Genomic DNA, 11,352 nt, shown 5'->3' with positions numbered 1-11,352 from the left:
GAGAGAGGATCTAATCAATGTCTATAAATATCTGAGGGCTGGGGGTCAGGAAGGAAAGGACAGCCTCTGCTCACTTGTGCCCTGGATAGGACAAGGGGCAATGGATATAAAATATATCACAGGACATGACTTCTTTACTGTAAGGGTCTCTGAGCACTGGAAGAGGCTGCCCAGAGAGCTTGTGGAGTCTCCTCCTCTGGAGTCTTTCAAGTCCTGTCTGGATGCATTCCTGTGCAACCTGTGCTAGATTCTATGGTCCTGCTCTGGCAGGGGTGTTGGACTCAATGATCTCCAGAAGTCCCTTCCAACCCCTAACAACCTGTGATCCTTTCTTTTTTAATTTGTTTACATTAAATACTTGGAAATTTGATACAGAATATACCAGCAGATACTGCTTTGTAAACACACATTCTGATGTTTTACCCACAGCAATACTACTTTCCTCATCTACAGCTGCAATTCAAGTCTCTTACTTTAAGCAGCTCCCTATGTACCTTTTGTAGACTTAGTTTGTCAAGAACTCCTGCTAGCCCAGATAGGTAACAGATGTAATGAATGGCTATCTAATAAGAAGGTGGAACGTACTTTTAATTAGTGTTACTCTGTTGGCAGTGTTGTGCTCTGCTATACTGAAAAATATTTCTTTTTACCCCCTTGGCAAGCATTTGTGCTCTGTTAAGAAGGTCACTTGTTGTAGGATGCATTTTTAAATGATGCAAACCCTTCCCCTCCACCCACCCCCCAAATTACTTATTTGGAATAATAAAGATGTTCTTAAGATAATGCACAGGATGCTCTCTGAACGCATTTGACCTAGCAGAAAATCATAACTAGATTATTATTTTGTTTCTCTTGAGCAGAGTCATACTCAAAAGACACTTCATTTATTTAAGTCAGGGAACAGTAGGTGTTCTGACACTCTTTGCCACATTTACTACCTTCAACTATTAAGAAACTTAAAGGAATTAAGTCAGAAAGCTTGCTCTGAATCTTTTCAGATTTATGTGCTTTCCAGATTCCTATTGACCACCTTCTGTGTTCTTCAATCTAGCAATACACATGCACAGAAAAGAGTAACTGTTGTTTTTTCTGCCAATGCTTAAGCACTTAAGTTTCCTGTGCTTTTGGTTTTATTTATAGGGATATTCTCCCTCAGGAAGCAGCCAGTACGGTGGGCCGGTGAGTATATTCTGTTCCCATTCCATTGCTCCTAACACTTCCCTGTACTTCCTGGATCAGATCAATTACTTGCTGTGAAAGATACATTCATTTGGCCATAGATGAGGTACCAGACAATGAAAGTCATTTCAGTGAGCTGAATAAGCTAATTGGTTACAATCACAGAATTGTTTTGTTTGGGAAAAACCCTTTAGTATCAGAATCAAGCCATTACCTAACTCTAGTTTGGTGCTAAACCATGTCCCTCAGCACCACAACCCTGTGTCTTTTAAAAGCCTCCAGTGTTTAATAACGCTTTCAGTGAAGACTTTTCTTCTGATAGTCAAGTTAGATCCTTCCTGGTGCAATTTGAGGTGATTTCTTCTTATTCTATCACTTGTTACTAGGGAGAACAGACCAACCCCCACCTTGCTACAACCTCCTTTCAGGTAGTTGTAGAGAGCCTCCTTTTTAGTTGTAGAGAGCCTCCTTTTCTCCAGGCTAAAAAATTCCAGTCCCTCAGCTGCTCCTGTTCTCCAGGACCTGAATGTCTTTCCTGTAGTAAGGGCCCCAAAACTGAACCCAGTATGCAAGGTGAGGCCTCCCCATTGCTGAGTATAGGGGAACAATGGCTTCCTTGGTCCTGCTTGTCACACTGTTCCTGATACAGGCCAGGATGCTCTTGGCCACCTAGGCAGCTGCTGGTGTCTGAATTGCTGATGTGTATCAACTATTCCTTTGAACACACCATAATTGCTATGTTGTATTTCATAACACTGCTTTCTTGATTCAGAGTAGCAAAGTGCCATTGGTTTGGTGTGCAGTAGACAGCTTAAATTTTAGGTACTCCATTTGCATCCATACCTTGAGGTACTCCATTTACATCCATACATTTAGGTACATCCAAGTAAATTTGTCCTAAGTACTCCACAAATTGTCCCAATAGAGTGACAGAAGAATTTTTCATTCAATTAACATATTTGATTGACTTCTTACAGGGCTCCTATTCTTCTGGAGGCAGACAACATGGTAAACCAGTAAGTAAAACACAATTTCAAGTTTAACTTTTTTCTTTAAATAAGCCTATTTTATATATTTATATATATACAAATATCTAGCTAGTTATGGACTAGAAATTTTTCTGATGATTAAATACACAGTGTCACATGATTTACTTATCTGTGATAATCTCAGTGAATACAAACACATTTATTTTCACACAATTCCCTGGTTGTGAGCCAGCCATTCTATTCCATTCTACTCTACAAAACAGTATCACAGTAGTATCACAGTATCACCAAGGTTGGAAGAGACCTCAAAGATCAAGTCCAACCCATCACCACAGACCTCATGACTAGACCATGGCACCAAGTGCCACGTCCAATCCCCTCTTGAACACCTCCAGGGATGGTGACTCCACCACCGCCCTGGGCAGCACATTCCAATGACGAACGACTCTCCCGGTGAAGAACTTTCTCCTCACCTTGAGCCTAAACTTCCCCTGGTGCAGCTTGAGACTGTGTCCCCTTGTTCTGGTGCTGGTTGCTTGAGACTAACTCCCTCCTGGCTACAACCACCTTTCAGGTAGTTGTACAGAGCAATGAGGTCTCCCCTGAGCCTCCTCTTCTCCAGGCTAAACAACCCCAGCTCCCTCAGCCTCTCCTCACAGGGCTGTGCTCGAGGCCTCTCCCCAGCCTTGTTGCCCTTCTCTGGACACATTCAAGTGTCTCGATGTCCTTAAATTGAGGGGCTCAGAACTGGACACTCAAGGTGTGGCCTAACCAGTGCAGAGTACAGGGGCACAATGACTTCCCTGATCCTGCTGGCCACAGTATTCTTGATGCAGGCCAGGATGCCATTGGCCTTCTTGGCCACCTGGCCACATTGCTGGCTCATGTTCAGCCAGCTGTCAATCAGTACCCCCAGAGTACCGATTTCCCCAGAGACCTATTGTGCTCCAAGAAATGACATAGCTTAGCTCTGTTCTATTACAGACACATTTCAGTACAGACACCCCAGTGTCTGGGACATGATTCACTAAGAATCTGGTACAATAAAAATAAATGGTTTATAATTACTTTACAGGGCTACTCAGGAAGCACTTACTCTGGGAAGCAGGTAAGAATACCTATCATATCTTATCTGTATCTGAATTGTAGTGTTTTCATCTTCTTTTCTAAGTAAACAAAGAAGCTGAGTGCTTGATAAAGCAATTTGGGATGGTTTGGTCTGAGGATAATATTCTGTATTAGTTCCATTTATGTTAGAGCATATTTCAAGAAACTACTGTGAAAATTCCACCTCAGCCTGGGAAAGCTATTTCAGTGTCAGTCACATTTTAAATCTGAATCTGTCTTGCTTCACATGCTCTTTAGTGTCCTTGTTATATTTTGCTGTCCTCTATGTTTAAATTCCTGTTCTCTGTGTGGATTTTATAGGCTCTGCTCAATTAATCCTTGACTTTTTTTTTTACAAGCTAGATTGTTGAGGTTTTCACTGGCAGGTTATCTGGTTTCATGTTTGTGTTTTCTGGTGGTTTTTTTCCACAATGCTTGTTATTTTTTAACATCCTCTTTCAATGATAGGGAGGGAAAGAGATAATGGAATGAGAGAAAAATAGACTGTTGTCCTGTTGTCAAGTTTAGCTGAAATATTCAGATGTAAGATAAAATAGAGTGTAACTAAAACTTATTTATTTATGCAAAGCCACTTTCCTCTTGAAGAGCTTTAACCTGTGCTGTGGGTTAAGCTATTAACATTTTGCTGCTCAAAGGCAAAGCTGTGTTCAGAACCATTGGGTGGGAACATTTCTAGACTTATCTGTTTGTTTGGTTTCAGAATTCAACTAACTCCGGTGGCAGTCAAGTGGTAAGCACTTCTCCTTGTACATTCTGCTGGCTTCTTCCTATGCATGTTGCAGAAAACTGAAGGCATTGCTTATACTCAGATTTCCTGTCTCTGTATAAATGCTGAAGAACACATGTGCAACACATTAAAAGTGAACAGTTTCAAGAAAAATGAGGAGAGGTGGGGGCCACAAAATGTTCAATACTTTGGATCCTATCACTTAAAAACTACCTATCACTTCAAAGCTAAACACCTGTGGATTTACCCGTACCATAGCTGTGGCATATGCCCTTTTAACATTAGAAGTGTCCACATTAGAGATGGGGTGAAGAGACAAAGTTTTCTCTGGAACTTTCTATGCTTTTGTAATTGTAACAGAACTATTTTTAATGTGGTTTATCAAATTGCGCTCTCCTTTTTTATAGAGCTCTGCTGGGAAACACTCCACTCCCCAACTCCTGCTGCTGTTCAGTGTTTTGAGTGCCTTTGTGCTCTCTTCTGCTACATCCAAGTGGTCTATATGAACTTCTGAAGAGTTGCTTGGCATCCTAGACATGGATTATATTCAGTAATATTAGAATAATTAGCTGATGTAAAAAGAAATAATCCTTAACTCCAATTGGCAGATGTTACTTGGCTGTTACGTTGTACATCGACCTAGTATGGCAAGCCTCTCGTTGCTTTACCTTTGGTTTTAGTCTGTAGTAGATATCATTAGTTTTGTCAGTGGTTTAGGCATCACTTTTAAGAGAACATACTGTACCCCTTACCTACTTGATTTATTTGTATTTCCAACGGGGAATGTGATTTAATACCACTTATAAATCCAATTGGTGTGACAAAGGCTTAGAAAATACTTGGTTATTAACCAGGTTCAAACAAACTATCATATACACAAACTGTCATATACACAAACTGAGCACCATGCCAGGTTGTCATCCATAAAATGAGGCTAACATAGGCAACTGATAAGCAGTTCTCCAAGGGACAAAAGATGCTAAAGTAATACCAGAGTATTGTTTTCAAATGCAAGTTCAATATGGAAGCTGCAAAGCAAACAAAACCACCTACATAAATAATCCATGGGAATGAACCGAGCAAAAGCAAGGCTGAACTCTCTTCAGACTGATTCCAAACACCCAGAGTTCTGTGGAGAATTGTATGAGGAAACATGTCCCAGATCAGGCTAGAAGCTGATGAAAACCAAAGCATTCCTTGGGAAGGAATGGAAATCTAGTGAAGTTTATCAAACTGATATTATCTGTGCACCTTTTCTCAAGTAGTTACTCTAACCTGTGCTACCTGATCCATCTGCACATTTAATTTCAAGATAGATGCTGCAGGTACAGTCACTTGTCATCACAGAAAGACTCTGACCCATTTTGGTATTCAGGAACACCCTGCACTAAATTATATTGGAGCTGCCAGAGCCACCTTCTGTTGCTGCAGTGACCACTGTTGTGGCACTTTGTCAGCAGTGGTGTGTCCATTGTCCTGCCACTCCTACAGCTCCTGCATCAGCATTAGCCACAGGCTAGGCTAGTTTGGTGGTAACAAAGTACATTCTCCTAAAGCATACTTCTAATTCATGTCTTATCAAACATGTGCCTGGTATTAAAATTATATTTACTGGTAATATTCTTGTCTCTCATGGTTTACAATTGCTGCCACCTTCTGTGGGGCCAGCATTTCACCTGTTTTTGATATGCTGCACAGTAAACACTCCCATTTGCCAACCAAGAGGGAATCAAACTAAGCTGAAGCATAAAGGAGTTTTGCCTAATGAGATCTTACAGAATGTTAGGGGTTGGAAGGAACCTTGAAAGACCATCTAGTCCAAGCCCCCTGCCAGAGCAGGAGCACCTAGAGTAGGTCATACAGGAATTCATCCAGGCAGTTTTTTATTATCTCCAGAGAAGAAGACTCCACAACCTCTCTGGGTAGCCTGTTCTAATGTTCTACCACCCTCACAGTGAAAAAGGTTTTCCTTATGTTCCCACGGAACCTCCTATGCTCCAGCTTGCACCTGCTGCCCCTTGTCCTATCTCTGGACATTACCAAGCAGAGCCTGGCTCCATCCTCTTGGCACTCACCCTGCACATCTTTATAAACATGAATGAGGTCACCTCTCAGGCTCCTCCTCTCCAAGCTCTAGAGCCCTCAGCTCCCTCAGTCTCTCCTCATAAGGAAGATGTTCCACTCCCCTAATCATTTTTGTGGCTCTGCATTGGACTCTTTCCAGCAGTTCCCTGAGGTCCTTCTTGAACTGAGGGGCCCAGAACTGGACACAACATTCCAGATGCAGCCTCACCAGGGCAGAGTAAAGGGGGAGGAGTAGGAGGAGTAGCTCTCTTGACCTACTAACCACAGCCCTTCTAACACAGCCCACAATGCCATTGCCTTCTTGGCCATCTTTCTGTCCACCTGGACCCCCAGGTCCTTTTCCCCTAATGCTGCTCTCCAGCAGGTCAGTCCCCAGCCTATACTGCTCCAGGGGGAACATTCTTTCCCAGATGCAAGACCCTATACTTGCCCTTGTTGTATTTCATTCAATTTTTCCCTGCCCAGCTCTCCAGCCTAAGTCTCACTGAATGGCTGCACAACCTTTCTGTCAGCCACTCCATTCATTAGGTGTCCTCAGCAAACTTGCTGGCAGTGCTCTCTGTGCCCTCATCCAGGTCATTGATGAGTATATTGAACAGCTCTGGTCCCAATACTGACCCCTGAAGGACTCCACTAGACACAGGCCTCCAACTAGACTCAGTCCCATTCACCACAACTCTGACTTATTTCCTTTAACCAGTTCCTATCCACCTCACTACCTGATCATCCAGACCACACTTCCTCAGTTTAGCTGTCAGGATGCTGTAGGAGACATTGTCAAATGCTTTACTGAAATCAAGACAAACCACATCCACTGCTCTGCCATCATCTATCCACCTGGTTATGTCCTCATAGGAGGCTATCAGGTTGGTCAAACGACTAAACAATCTGTTTACATTTAAAAAAGAAAGAAGTTTATGATTCCCCTTGGTAAAACCACAATGACTGCTCCCAATAACCTTCTTGTCCTTGATATGCCTAAGGACAGCACCAAGAATAAGTTGCTCCATCACTCTTCCAGGGATGGAGCTGAGGCTGACCTGTCTATAGTTACCCGGGTCCTCCTCCTTGCCCTTTTTGAAGGCTTGAGTGCTGCAGTGCTCAGGCACCTCTCTTGTTTCCCACGCCTTACCAAAGATGGTGGGGGTTTGGAATACTCAGTGAGAGTGTCTTTGAGCAGTCCATATCTGAACTCACTGAATCACAGAAATATCGGGTTGGAAGAGACCCTCAGGATCACCAAGTCCAACCCAGTGCCTTACTCTACAAACTTCACCCCCAAACCATATCCCCAAGCATCACATCCAAACCACCTTTAAACACAGCCAGGCTTGGGGACTCCACCACCTCCCTGGGCAGCACATTCCAACGCCTGACCACTCTTGATGGGACAAAATGCGTCCAACTGTCCAGTCTAAACCTACCCAGTTGCAGCTTCAGGCTGTTCCCTTTTGTTCTATCACTAATGACCTGTGAGAAGAGACCAGCACCATCCTCTCCACAACCTCCTTTCAGGTAGTTGCAGAGAGCCATGAGGTCTCCCCTCAGCCTCCTCTTTTTCACCGTCCCCAGCTCCTTCAGTTGCTCTTCATCGGATTCATTCTCCAGCCCCTTCCCCAGCCTCCTTGCCCTCCTCTGCAACTCGCACTCGCCTCGCTCTTCCACTCCGGTGCCAAAGGCTGCGGCCATGTCCCGTTCAAAGCCTGTTCTCGCAGCGCGCTCCCTGCCCGCCTGTCCGGCGGCGACCAAGCGCCCGGGGATCGCGGCTCCCATCGGCGGCGCCGCTCCGCGCGACGCTGCCCTAACGGCCGCCGCAGCGCCGCGAGTGTCGGCCCCGTGCCAGCCGCAGCGGGGGGCTCTGCATTTGGAAAGGGTCTCCTCCCGCCCTCGCCGCCGCTTCGGCCACAGCATTGGCCCCACAGCCCCGTGGGCCCTTCCCACCTCCGCCAGCCGACAACCCGGCCCCCAGCTCCCATACAGACGGGCAGGCTACCGTTTTGCTCCACGCCGCGGCGGCTCAGGGGTTCGTGATGGGCGAGGCGCGCTGCTTGCCGCGGCCCTGGGAACGGAGCGGGCGGGGCCACGGCTGCAGCCGGAGCCTTTGCGGGACGGGACCGCGGGACCCGGAAATACCGGGTGGCTGGTGGGAGCCGAGCCGGCGGTGAGGGGCGAGCTGGGCCGCCGGCCGGGTGCTGCAGGTGGGAGGCCGGGGCCAGGGCTGGGAAGAGCAGAGCCCGGCTGAGGCTGCCCCGGAGCGAGCGGTGCAAGGGTTATGGATGAGGGAGAGCTTCCATGTGGGAGGGAGAGACGCTTTGAGGTGGTGGATGGGGTGGGAAGCAGGTCTGTGGAAGCAGGCTGGGGTGGGATTGAAGAGATGCTGAGGATAAATGTAAATGGAATGGTCTGGAGAAGAGGGAGGGGAGGGATGAAGATGAAGTTCCTGTGGGGAAGCAGCTGTCTGAAGTTGGGAAAGAACACGGATCTGGTCGGCAGCTTCTGTCATTGTGGCTAAGGTTGTGCCTCACTTGCTGGGTTTCTTCTCAGTGTAGGCGCGGGTGGTGCTTGCTGTGCCTGGTTGTAGTGCTGGATGTGAAGTTAACAAATGCATGATTTACAAGTATTTTCATAGTGGGGGTTGGAAATGAGAAGTGCTCTAGCAGTGCAAAGCTTATCGATTAAGTCAGAAAATTAAAAGATGCAGAGATAACCAACATAATGAAGATAATACATTTTATGGAATAGGCAGGGAGGTGAAAGATAAGCACCAGAAGGTACTTCAAGTTGTTTCATTTTATTGGCTCATATAAAGTGTATTTTAAATCAGTATGAGGATTGGGTACCAGATAAAAGATTTTTAAGTAATGATTGGGTGGAGAAGACTGAGACTGCTTTTGGCAATGGACAGATGTGTTATTTGGGAACAAGAGGACACAGTCTCAGGCTGCGCCAGGGGAGGTTCAGGCTGGGTGTTAGGAAAAAGTTCTATACAGAAAGAGTGATTGCACATTGGAATGGGCTGCCTGGGGAGGTGGTGGAGTCGCCATCACTGGAGGTTTTCAAGAGGAGACTTGATGGGGTGCTTGGTGCCGTGGGTTAGTTGTTTGGGTGGTGTTGGATTGGTTGATGGGTTGGACGCGATGATCTTGAAGGTCACTTCCAACCTGGTTTATTCTATGTATTCTATGTATTCTATAAAGAACATAGGCAGCAAACCTTTCTAAAACTGACTGAAGGCTGCAGTGGGAAGCTTATCCGCCATGATAGCCTCTACAGAGCAGGGCAGGAATCTAAGGCAGCCTTTGCTTTTCAAAAACCATATGTGCAGACTGGCAATGTGGGATTTAGGATGAGCATTAAGTGATGGACTGCTTCTCACAGCGTCTGTGGAGTTACTTTTCTCCACAGGCATTATACTTGATTCATCTGAACTCTTTGTGTGTGGATTGAGTTGAGGCTGGCCTGTTCAGCTGTCCTCTGCTAAGTTACTGCACAGGATCAGCTCCACGAAAACTGTCACTGTATAACAGTTTGCTGCAGGAGACTATCTCTGTGACACATGCTTTTATAAGAGAGTAAGAAGCATCAGATTTATTGAAGAGACTCGGAGTTTGAGGAAGGTGATAGCTGTGGAGAAACTGAGTTACAGTCACAGCATCATAGAATTTCAGGTTTGAAGGGATGTCAAGGATCATCTCTCCCAATCTTTCTTGGTAAAACTATGGTGTAGACAGCATCCTGTCCAGCTGAATCTTAAAAAAGGCCAATGCTGGAAAAAGGAACTTCCTTTAGAAGCTGTATCTCATGCTTCCCTCATACCTTGCTAGGCAATCTGAAAACTTGTGATTGAAAATTATGGTTCTGGGAGGTAAGGATCCCTTGGTTTGGGGGGCATGGCAGTCTGGACTATAGAAATCCAATGTATATCAAAAATACTGGTTTTGAGGAAGGCTACAGTGGTAGTCAGTATGAAATTGTTTTATTTAGAGCAGTGTATTGTTAGTAGAGACTGTCTTTTTAATGATCTTCCAAGCTGCCTGCACAGGCTAATTCCTTTTGCTAGTTGTTTGCAATAATGAGAAAAAGGCAGGGATCATCTGAACCATGTACCTAGGGAAATGTGTCTGCTTAAAGCAGTTCCAGATCTGACAGTGGTACATGAGGCTAAGAAATATTTGATCTTTGGGACAGGCTTGCTAGAAAAAGTTATTCCTCTCTTACTATTTTTAATTGCTTGCCACCAGGCCTTATTCTTCGCCAATGGATTCAGTTCAGACCCACATGCGTGCTGCTTGCATAGGAACTTGGGAAGCTGCACAGCTGGATCACACCCATAGAGGGTGTCTCTAGGAGGGAGAGGAAATCCGAGTGCCAGGGGCTGCACTTTGGCCACAGCAACCCCATGCAGAGCTACAGGCTGGGGTCAGAGCGGCTGGAGAGCTGCCAAACAGAGAGGGACCTGGGGGTGCTGGTTGACAGCCACCTAAACATAAGCCAGCAGTGTGCCCAGGTGGCCAAGAAGGCCAACGGCATCCTGGCCTGTATTAGGAATAGTGTGGCCAGCAGGAGCAGGGAAGTTATTGTGCCCCTGTACTCTGCATTGGTTAGGCCACACCTTGAGTCCTGTGTCCAGTTCTGAGCCCCTCAGTTTAGGAAGGACATCGAGACACTTGAGCGTGTCCAGAGAAGGGCAACGAGGCTGGGGAGAGGCCTTGAGCACAGCCCTGTGAGGAGAGGCTGAGGGAGCTGGGATTGTTTAGCCTGGAGAAGAGGAGGCTCAGGGGAGACCTCATTGCTCTCTACAACTACCTGAAAGGTGGTTGTAGTCAGGAAGGGGTTAGTCTCTTCTTCCAGGCAACCAGCATCAGAACAAGGGGACACAGTCTCGAGCTGCACCAGGGGAAGTTTAGGCTGGAGGTGAGGAGAAAGTTCTTCACCGAGCGAGTCATTTGTCATTGGAATGTGCTGCCCAGGGCGGTGGTGGAGTCACCGTCCCTGGAGGTGTTCAAGAGGGGATTGGACGTGGCACTTGGTGCCATGATTTTGTCATGAGGTCTGTGGTGACAGGTTGGACTCAATGATCTTTGAGGTCTCTCCCAACCTTAGTGATACTGTGAAATTCTTAGGATCTGTACCTCTTAGGACCTAGCATAATAACCTAAGATGGTTATGAATTCAAGGTTATGCCACTGAATGTTTGAACCTTCTTGTCTTACATTCATACCACTTCAGTACACTGTACAGCTG

General features: G+C 45.9%; 1 protein-coding gene and 1 long non-coding RNA gene across 3 annotated transcripts in view; both read left to right on the top strand.

Moving 5' to 3' along the window:
* The first annotated feature begins 2,155 nt into the window (after positions 1 to 2,155).
* Positions 2,156 to 4,023, top strand: LOC128897521 (uncharacterized). Its single transcript, XR_008462430.1, has 3 exons — positions 2,156 to 2,195; positions 3,244 to 3,276; positions 3,997 to 4,023. It is a non-coding gene; the product is annotated as an uncharacterized LOC128897521 (long non-coding RNA).
* Positions 4,024 to 8,212: 4,189 nt separating this feature from the next.
* Positions 8,213 to 11,352, top strand: part of SLC35A3 (solute carrier family 35 member A3) — a 30,036-nt gene continuing 26,896 nt past the window's right edge. For both annotated transcript variants that reach the window (XR_008462431.1, XM_054165109.1), the window contains exon 1: positions 8,213 to 8,306. The gene's annotated coding sequence lies outside the window, so the exon portion shown is untranslated. The remainder of the gene's footprint in view (positions 8,307 to 11,352) is intronic.

This window comes from Dryobates pubescens, chromosome 11, assembly GCF_014839835.1.
Source record: "Dryobates pubescens isolate bDryPub1 chromosome 11, bDryPub1.pri, whole genome shotgun sequence".
Taxonomy (NCBI): domain Eukaryota; kingdom Metazoa; phylum Chordata; class Aves; order Piciformes; family Picidae; genus Dryobates; species Dryobates pubescens.
Note: the sequence above shows the minus strand (reverse complement) of the source record. Positions and strands in the feature narration are given on the sequence as shown.